Here is a 6,000-nt window from a genome sequence, read left to right as displayed (position 1 = left end):
CGCCCCCCCCCCCTTTCCCTACAAGTGTAAATGCAGAAATATAATAGACTGGAATAGAATAATTTTTGACAAGGTATCATCTGCTTTCACGATCCGTTTCTGGTCGGAACTTTTTTCCTTGGCCGGTCGGTCGGGTCCCGTGCGTGCGGTGTATCGAGTGCTTAGCGTATTGCCCTGGCGCTGCTGCCCTGCGCAGACGGGCAGCGGTCAGCCGGAGGCTAGGCGGGGGCGGTGCGGGGGAACAGAGTGGAGCAGTGACACTCCTCCTCGGGGCCCGCGCCGGAGCCTGCCTGCCTGCCCCGCCCCGTTCAACGCCAACGGACTATTGGCTGAACGCTTGTCAACGCGTGATCTCAAACACATGGGGCCGCCAATAGCGTCTGCGGTGGGGAGGGGGGGGGGGCACCGAGAGGAGGAGGACTGTGGACGACGGGGACCTTCTGTACTCCCGAGCCCTCGGTGGTGAGGGGAAGCCTCGGGGGAAGCCCAAGTTGCCTCACCGCCCGCCCCGCCAACTATCTCGCTGTTGTACGTACAATGCAAATCCGTTGATTTTCAATAGTTCCATTAAAATTTCGGTAATAGCATAGGGTACTTCCGTGAAAAAGAGGGTTTTCTCTTTGCGGTTCGTTTTCGAAGATGGTACGCTATCCCGAGCGAACCCACTACAACAACGTGATCCAGCGGCCGGAGTGCCCCGTATCGGCCCACTCCACCGGCCCCCGCCCACCCCGCGCGCGCAGGGCTATAAAGAGCGCGCGCTTTTAGCGTGGCAGGTAATGAAAAGGGAGGCAAATGATAATTTATCGCAGAGCCGTTCAGTCCATCGGGCCGCAGTGTCGATGGCGCCGTCCGCAGCGCAGCCCGGCGCAGCCTCCACCCCCGACCCGGCGGCCCGCGCGGGGGCGGCGCGGGGGCGGCGCGGGGGCGGCGCGCGGGGCGGGGGTGGGCGGAGGGGAACGCCAAGGCGAACACCTCTCATGAGCACGGGAATGACTGTGTCTGCGGGGCCGGGGGATTGAGTTCGGTAGAGAGTGAGGAGAGAGAGCCCCGACATATCAGCACCACTACACGTCATAAACGGTCTGCTAGCGTATACACACACACACCCGCCAGCGGGAGTGGCTCGTTCCGTTCGTAAGTCGCACTGATACATACCATTGCGTTGCATGTAGTGCTGGTGGCTTACTTGCCCCATGCTGCTGCACACTACGGCGGGCGGGTCGCCCAAGAACCCCCGCCAAAGCGCGCCGCACCGTCGTGGACAGTTGTACTACTTGGCCGGAATGGCACCGAATTAATTGTTGTTGTTTGGTGATTGTGTCGCCTGGGAAAGCGTATAAGGGGTTCAGCCCGAGGGTTCACCCCACCTCCACCCTCGCCGCCCGCCGCCGTACCGGGCGAGAGGCCGGGCACATCGCCTCGCCCTCCCGGCGGGTGCGAGCGAGATAGAGCGAGACAGAGCAAGAGAGAGCGAGACAGAGCAAGAGAGAGCGAGACAGAGCAGGCCCGAGCCCGTTCTCGTTGCCGCCTCATTTAACTTTATCGGAACTTTATCTCAAGTGATCCTTCACCCCCCGGACCGGACCGGCCCAGGGCTAGGAGGCCTCTCCTCTCGCCGAGCCTCTCGCCCCCGGCGTGGTCCGGCCGGGCCGGACCCGCCCTGTTGCACGGCCACACGTCCGCCGCCGTTATGCGCGCCATTCGCAACATTCTTCACGGAGCTACCAAACCGCGCGCGAGCCGACCGGGGGCCGCCTTCTCGCTCTTCCTTACGCCCTTCCCAACACCCGGCCGCCTTTTTCCTCGCTCCTCCCGATACCTCCCACCCGCAGCCTTCTCGCTCTTCCTTATGCTCTTCCCAACACCTGGGCGCCTTCTTCCTCGCTCCTCCGTATACCTTCCGCCCAGCCTTCTCATTAATGAGAAGAATTCTTCCTTGGGCTCTTCCCTCCCTACACCCACCCCCCTTCCTCGTCCCAGTGTACCAAACCAGGGCTGAACTACACACACTAGGTACTAGGTGCATTAACTCCACAAACACACACTATCACGCATTCTACCTTTACGAAAACACTCAAAGTATTCTGTTGTTGCTCACGGCCTGTTTCTCCCCCCGATCCTCCCTTGCCTTGCCTTGCTTCCCCACGCACGGCCCGGCTCAGCCCTGCTCGCTCCGCTGGCCTCTCGGCCTTTCGCTCTAAATCGTTCCGCCCGACCCTCCTCTTCCCTTCGGCTTGAGTGGCCTCGGCCAGGGGGCCGCGCCGGCCCCGCCGCCGCCTGTCCTGCCCTGTCCTCCACGCCAACGGGCCTCGGCCCGACCCCAAGCGGGGGCCCTCTGTGACCCGGCCGGAGTACATAAGGACCGTTTACCTGCCGCCCCGCCCCGCCCCCTCCATTCATTGTAAGGCCCCGGCCGCGCACATCCTTCAGGCTCCGGTCCTGCAGGTCCCCGCCGCTACTGGCGGCCCCAAGTGTTTGGGATCACGCGGTGACAGGCAACGCTCCGGTCCGACTCGTCGGCCCCTGTGAGGCGGGCCGCCTGGGCGCACGCGTGTCCGGCGGGTCGGCCTACCTCCACGGCGCTCCCAGCCGCCCGCCGGTCACCCGCCGCCGCCGTGCCGCACCGGAATGGGTCAAGGAAAAAAAAAACTTCCCGCTAACACGACAACGCTTTCGAAGCGTCAAGAGATGTAACTCAGCATCATCAGGGCTCTCAGAAGAAATCAGCGGTACAACGGGTATTGGGGGAATTCCCGATGGTGATCGCCGATCCACCCGATGCTGCCTCCACCTCCCGGTGACCAGCCCGAACTACGGTGCCTATATCTCTCGCTGTAGATGCTGCACGACTGCAGGGTCTGGACCCGTCTCGGCGCTCTGCTCTGTGTCATCGGGGGTGGTGTAGACTACCAACGAGAAATGATGAGATGGATAATATGATCATTCCTGATTAAATATCCCGGGCAGATGTATTGCAACGACCATTTGCCCTTACCTCTGATTTTCCCGATGACCAATTAAATAATCTAACCAAATCAAAACCCTCAAACTGAGGGAAGCGAGCAGCGCTGATACTAAATGGCAAGTGCCGTTCAAGTCCTCTATTTTCTAAATCATCGGGCGAGAGCAAAAAAAAATTGTGATAAAAGGGAAAGTCGAGTGTTGCCCTCGTCGCAGTACCCGCCTTCGGATGTAGGAGCCACTGACAACATTAATCTTTTATGTTATCAGTCTTCCTACTTTTAGTATTCAATGTATCATCTGCTAAAAATATTTCACGTTTCTGTCAGCAAATGTGCCTAGGGCACAAACAATCACCATTTCATCCCAAAATATCCCCCCTCCCCAGAAAAATAAATAAATATGTGGTCCCCAAAACTCCGGACTACAGTGTGAAGCGACACTGTTGTTTCAATATATTGAGAGCAGACGGATTGGCATCACACTGCGCGCCTAGTGCGCAGCTTTGACGGATAAGGTGGGCCGGGCGGGCCTCGGGCTTCCCCGCTCCGCCGACCGCTCGGGAGGACGGGAGGTCCGCGTCGTCGATGGTAAGTACCTCCACCTCCCGGTGACCAGCCCGAACTACGGAGCCATATCTCTCGCTGCGGATGCTGCACGGCTGCAGGGCCTGGACCCGTCTCGGTGCTAAACTCTGCGTCATCGGGGGTGGTGTAGACTACCAACGAGAAATGATGAGATGGACAATATGATCATCACTGATTAAGCGTCCCGGGCAGATGTCTTGCAACGACCATCTGCCTCTCCCTCTGATTTCCCCGATGACCACATTAATATTTCCTACCATCTTTCAGCCGGCCCGACTACCATATCGACGGTTTATAATAAAACTGAAAAAGGATGTTGACACTAAGGGGCTTACTGCTCGAATTTGACTGAAGGGAGGAGCAGCTCTAGAACATATTCTTTAAAGTTCGAAAAGCATCTGCACCATGGAGTCAGCATCTCGTTTACTGAGTTTCATTTCAGGGAAACTGCGGGGGAGCGAGGGTCAGTTTGGTGCCTCCGAGGAAGCTGCGTCCAGAGTGGAGCTCGAGTAATGAGAGGAAGGGAGACGGGGAGAGGTGGAGGGAAGGACAGCGAGAAAGAGGGAGAGAGAAGGAGGAGCAGGCGCCACCCCAGGACGCACGCGTGGTATAGTGTGTGTTGACCGTCGTAGGCCTCGGAGGGGAGGAGGGGGAGGGGGGATTCTTAATCAGGGACATCGACTGCTGCAGGACGACCCTTTCGCCAACCAGCGCTCCGTCGTTAGAAACAATGAAAACAACATGACAGGGAAGAAGCATAGCGCAAGTTGGCGATATATTTTACGGAGGAACTAATATTTTTTTGGTTCAAAACAATCTTAAAATTGCAGGGTTTTTTTTCTGCACGCTATCGATTGCCGTGTCGTGTACCTCCGTCAACTACCAGTTACGTTAGACCCACACACGCAGAATAGAGCCAGTCCGCATGCGGGGGGTGATGGCCTTATGGCACGGTCACGGATGCACCAACAGATATTGTCCTCGCCTCCCTCCCTGCCCGGCCCGGTCGCATACCGCACCAGGGCGCGGCGTGCGGCGATATAAGGGCAGTGCGGGGGCGTGCAAGAGGTCCAAGGGCGCGGCAGCAGCAGCGGCAGCACCACCGCAAGGAAACATAAAGAAAAAATAAAAGGACGGATGCCCAGCGTCCAGCGCGACCCGGGCGGGGCCCAGCCGTCGTGTACCGGAGGGTGATTTTATTGCCCCGAGAGGGAGAGAGAGAAGCTCTGCGGCGGCAGGAGGGGGAGGGGAAGGGATTATGCAGCTCGGGAAAGAACACGACGTGCGGCAAGGGCAAATTTTCCCAACATTCCGCGCGCGAGAGTCTCTTTGCGGAGACTTGGGGCCGGCAGCGGGCAGGCAGACGCGGGGTCCGAGTGCGGCGACAAATCGTGTGTTGGCGGTAGTGTGCACACGCAAAAACACGACACGCAAAGACAAAGAGAAAAGAGGGGATGAAAAAAGAAAGGGTGCAAAAATATCCCCCAGCATGTCCGAGCGCGGGATGTCGTTTACAATAAGTGCAGCACTAGTACACATACACATATGGCATCGACGGTCAACAACAACAGTGTAAATTTGTCGCGAAAAGCTGTGCGCGAAAGGGTGGCGGCGCGGGGCGCGCGGAGCGGACGGGGACTGCGGAAGGGGTCGCTCGCACACACACACACACACACACACACACACACTCACGCTCGATGGTTGCAAACACTGCGGTGCCTTATTGGCCGCAACACGTCCCGATAATCGCAACGCTTTTCTTTTATTCATAGCTCCACCCCTATCGGTCTATTTTCTGCGCTCTTTAGCCCCCCTCCCCCTCCCCTTTGCCCCGCACCACGCCCTATCGCGCCCTCGCTTCCCGTGGGGCTCTCCCCCTCTCTCACTTATGCTGCTGTTCGGACATCATCCAGTTATTTGCAAAACGTATCCGGTTTCCCCTTCTCTTTTTTTTCGGGGAGTTGTCGATTTGTTTGGTTTTCTTTTTATTTCTCACTTTACGCGGTGACGACACTACCTGAATAACCCTCCACGTGCAATCGCTGCTGAGAGAGCCACCTCTCTGACAAGACAAAACCATAGAAATGCAGCCTGATATCGATCTGTGACCTCAGAAGTCATTTCTCTAACAGGGGTTTCTAAAGTCAAGGTAAGTCAAGTCACAGATGAATGCCGATAACATACCTACATGTCAAAAGTTCTCGCGGTATTACAGTACTTTTCCAATCATTATTATTTTTTTAACGAAGTAGAGTGTTTTTTTTTTGTTGTTTTTTGTTTTTTGCAGTGTGCGTCCAGTGGCTGCTGCAGTTTCGCACCCCTGCTCGCCCTCTAGGGTCGCGCCCCGCTTGCCATTCTGGGCCGCTGGGGTGGGACGGAAGGGTTGCGATTTGCACGGGGGAGAGCTGCACAGCGGCTCGCCGCCCGCGATTGAATGGAAGGGGTGTCG

Source organism: Frankliniella occidentalis, unplaced genomic scaffold (genome assembly GCF_000697945.3).
Source record: "Frankliniella occidentalis isolate FOCC.00 unplaced genomic scaffold, Focc_3.1 Scaffold48, whole genome shotgun sequence".
Classification (NCBI taxonomy): domain Eukaryota; kingdom Metazoa; phylum Arthropoda; class Insecta; order Thysanoptera; family Thripidae; genus Frankliniella; species Frankliniella occidentalis.
This window is presented reverse-complemented; position numbering follows the sequence as displayed.